The following is a 4829-nucleotide window of genomic DNA, read 5'->3' as shown; positions in this document are numbered from 1 at the left end:
CCACCGGAAACGGCGCGGGTCAAAGGGCGAGGGGCGGGGCGCGGCGCGGCGGGACGGCGCGGACCTGGCCTCGCGGGTGGCCCCGGGTCGCCGTCCCCGCGCTGGGGCTGACGTTTCCCCTCGGTCACCCCTGGCAGCCCGGAACCCACTCCCACAGCCAGTGCGAACCCACTCTTTATCTTTTGGGATCTTGGACTGAAAACTAACTTTATTTTTAAAAATCGTTTTATTAGGAGCTCATTATTACCACAATCCATACATACATCTCTTGTGTGAAGCACATCTGTACGTTCAGCAAGCCTAGTCTTTCAAACAACCCGTGTGCGCAAGGGAGGAGTGCCCAGAATATATACAGAACTCCACGCTCCTAGCAAGACGAACAGCACAGTTCAAAATAAGGAAAGAATTTGAGTAGACATGTTTTCAAAGAAGATCATCAAGTGGCCGGTCAGCATCTGGAAAGGTGCTCCATAGGTATAATCACTAATGAAATGTGAATCGAAAGTACAGATGGTTACGTTGTTTTCTTTTGTTGTTGTTTTGATGGTTACCTTTCAAAGGTGATAAGTGTTGAGGAGGACGGGGAGAAGGGGAGAAGCTAGAATCCTAGTGGCGTTGCTGGTGGGAAGATAAAATTCTGAAGCCCCTTTGCAAAATAGTTTAGCAGTTCTACAAAAAGTTAAACATAGAGTAACCAAATGACCCAGCAATTCCAACACCCAAACACTAAAATCCCTATTCCATTCTCCTTCACAGCAGGACCTCAGCAGAGCAGGGGTTAAGTGTGAACTGGCCCACCTGTGGTAACAGCCAGGTGTTGACCAACTTGCCTCCAGGGCCCCTTTCATTCTGACATGCATCCACGTGAAAATGTGTACTCTATAATGTTCACACTATCACTATCATAGTTTTCTCAAATGGGAAAATTCGCAATGTCCTTAAATGAGTAATAAATGTGATATTTATGCATAAAAAGGAATCAAGTTGAAGGAAAGTCCTGGAGATCTAAAGCCAGTCAGTAGAAGTGCTAGGGACCCACAATGCCGCACCCGGGGGTGCTCAGATTTGGCATCACAATGACTTCTAACTACAGCATAATCTTTTCAGCCTTCTTGCCTATAGATTTTTTAAGTCTTTCCTGGTAAATCATTAAAATTAGGACATCTGCCCAGGCAGATGTAAGAGTTTACAATTAATGAAGTTTGTGACACTTCATAAAGTCGTACCTGACATTTGTGTCAGCAAAGCAGAGGAATGTAGAAAAAGCATTTGTTTTACAACAAAGTCAATTTATTAGGTAGGAGGGTTGGCAGCACTGTTTACTACGTGATTATCAATTAACTAAAAAACTGTCGACAATTCAAGGAAAGAAAGGAGTGAAGTATGGATGTATCCTGTGGCTGAACCTTGAAAACATGTTAAGTGAAAACAATAATAGAAAGTCACTTAACTAATAAAACATTATGCAATACAAGGTCACTAACTGTATGATTCCATTTGTATAAAATATCCAGAGTAGACAAACCCACAGAGACTGCTGTAGATTAGGGGCTGCAAGAGGTGGGTTACCTGTAAGGTGGTGTGGAGATTGGAATGAAGGCGGATGGGCACATTTTGCTTTCGGAGCGACACAACTGTTCCAGAATTAGACATGGCAGGGATTGCATACCTTTGTGTCTGTACTATGCATCGCTAAATTGTACACTTAAGAATGGTGACTTTTATGGTTGGTGAATGATACCTTTAAAAAGAAGAAGCCTGGCAGGAAGCAGGGCAGTAGTTTATGTTCATTTTGTAGTCATTCCCCCCTCCCCCCAAAAAAGGATCACAAATCGAAACAAATTTTATTATTATTATTACTATTTTTTAATCTAAGCCATTTACTCCACATTTCTAGGTCATAGACAATGAAAACAGAAATTCAGCTTTTGAACACTCTTGCCAAATTTCAGAGTATATTTGATTAAGCAGTTCTTCCTTATATAATTTTATCCCATATCCCAGCCCTGAAGCAGTCATCAATATGTGTGCAATATAAAGCCTGTATGTCTGCCATAGAGCATAATAGCAATTTCTAAAATGTTTATAAACATACTCGGCTGTTAACCGAAACGTTCTATTCTATGTCTTCTGAGAACCCTCAACAGAAAGACTTGGTGATCTGCTTCCCAAAACCCTATGGGATACAGTCCTGTGACTTTCATGGGGAGTTGCCACCAGTCAGAGTTCATACCCGTTATCTCCAGCCCTTTACCACAAACCTGATAAGCACAGTGAGGAGCAGAAATCAAGCAACTTGTCTAAACTCACACAACCAGTACACAGCATAGCCAGGATTCAAACCTCGTTTTGCCTGCTATTAACCAACTGCCTCTCCGAATCTCCTGGACAATCTTTAGTGTCTCCTGAGCACTTACAATACCAGGCATTACTCTAAATTCTTCACAGAGGAGATCCCATTTAATCCTCAGGGGAATTCTCCGAGATGCCAACTGCCTGCCCTCAAGTTGAAGCTGACTCACATCAAGGTGGCCCTGTGCGGATCAGAGCAGACCTGTGTTTCTCACAGGGCTTTCGGTGTTGGGTCATTGGAAAGTAGATCCCCAGGTCTTTCTTCGGAGGCATTTCTGGATGGACCGGAATCTCCAACTTTTCAATGAGCTGTTTGCACCATCCAAGAAAGACTCGAAAAGAGAAAGTTCCACAAAACCCACTGGCATCTTGCCAATTTTGACTAGCGTAGCTGGAGGGTTTGGACCTTCGCTCTTTTGGTTAAGTCAAACAGTCCAATGGCTCCACTAAAGCCCAAATAACAGCAACAACAATCTCCCTGCCATTAAGTCCATTCTGACTCATAAAGACCCCAGAAGACAGGGTAGAACTGCCCCTGGTGAGTTTCTGAGATGGTAACTCTTTATATGAGTAAAAACGAACTCATTTCTACTCCCACTGATGTAAGGACATCATCATCCCCATTTTACAGATGAGGAAACCAAGGTACAGAGAGGAAAATTACTTATCAAAGGCTTCATGCCTGGAAAGCAGCATGAATCCCATCTTAAAATGGCCTTTTAACAGAATCTTTGGAAAGTTAGCATATTTTAAAATTTGCATGTCTGGAAGTGAATATGTCAAATATTCTTTTTTTGCAAAACAAAAACGAATGGAGACAACGTGTTGCCATCCTGTCAAGCCGATTCTGACACACAGAGACCCGTGTGTTAGAAAGGAGGCCTGTGCTCTGTAGGGTTATTTGGCCTGATCCGTAAGGAAGTTTGCCAGGATTTCCTTCCGTGGTGCCGCTGGGGAGGTGGGGGTTTGAACTGCCAACCTTCTGTCATCAGTGACAACTATTTGTGCCTTTTGTTTAAAATGCTCACTACATTTCAAAACAAGTTCTTAATTTAAAAAAAGAAAAGAAAAAGCCTATTTGGAAGGATGACAGTTTGCAGGGACCTGAAAGATGGATCCTAGAGACTTAGCAAAAACCCATTGGTGGTAATTATCATGGCATTAACCCAGGTAAACGGCAGAGGAGAAACCATCTATGGGAGCATGCTTGATGAAGAGAGCCATAGAGGCTTGGGCATCAGACTGACCTGTGTTTGATTCCCATTTCTAACACATAGTAGTATACTAGTCAAACGACCTTAGGGAAGTTACTTTCATGCCTTAAGCTTCAATTACTTAATCTGCACATGGGCAGTAGCATCGACCTCGTAAAAACACCAAGCTCACGGCCACGGAGTCCATTCTGACTCCCAGTGGCCCTATAGAACTGCTCCTGTGGTTTTCTGAGACTGTAACTCTTTATGGGAGGAGAAAGCCTCTTCTTTCTTCTGCAGAGAGGCTGGTAGTTTCAAACTGCTGACCTTGCAATTAGCAGCCCAATGCATGACCCACTATGGCTCTCCACCTACCTCATAAAGGTTGTTAAATTAAATAGCATATTTGAAATGCTTGTACATAGTAAGTACTCAATTGCTTTTACTGGGGTGAAATTTCACATCACGTAACTTGACGATTCTAAAGTGAAGCATTCTGAACATTTCAACGTTGTATAAATACCACCTCTATCTAGTTCCAAAATATTCCATCACCGCTAAAGGAAACCCTATACCAATTAAGCAGTTGCTCCCCACCTCTCCCTCTCCCGAGCCCGGAGCCATTGCTAGCATCAATAGGGATCACATAAACCAAACCGATGGTTAGTTCCATTTTAAACCGGAAGTCTCTCAGACATGGTGGTTCTTATTTTTCTTCCATCTTTTGATCAACTGTAGCAAAGAGCATTTGCGATTTTAAACTAAGACTTTATCCTGAGAATGTAACCAAACTCGCTTTCATCAGGCCGGTTTTCGACTTTCTGCTGGGAGATTCTCAGGGCCAAATCCCCAATCTTCTGGTCCTTGTTTTCTCCCAGACTTCCAAATTTAATTATGTCTGGAGTTTTAAAAATATTTGTGTTTTACATCCTCCTTCGCTCATCCCTTTATCATTCACCCAGATGGTTAAGATGTCCAGTGCATGCAGTAAGGAGCTCTGGTGATGTGTCGGGCAGCGTTTCAAATTCACCAGGAGCTCTTGTTCTAGGTAAAAACCTTATTTCCAGATCGGTGCTCTCTCTCCATGAAAACTCAAATTCACCAGCCGGCTTTGCCATCCGTGGCCGCTAGATGTCGCTACAATCATTTCCCGAAACCATTGACAATGAATGACCGCGCTGCCCAGAGCGACTTTCTCCGAGCCGCTCTAGGCCCTCCTTCCTGCGGAGAGGGAGAGCCTTCGCTGGCAGAGGCGTGGCGTGCGGGTGCGTCGGGAGTTCTCGC

Source organism: Tenrec ecaudatus, chromosome 4, assembly GCF_050624435.1.
Source record: "Tenrec ecaudatus isolate mTenEca1 chromosome 4, mTenEca1.hap1, whole genome shotgun sequence".
NCBI classification, from domain to species: domain Eukaryota; kingdom Metazoa; phylum Chordata; class Mammalia; order Afrosoricida; family Tenrecidae; genus Tenrec; species Tenrec ecaudatus.
The sequence above is the reverse complement of the archived record's forward strand: the minus strand, read 5'-3'. Positions refer to the sequence as shown.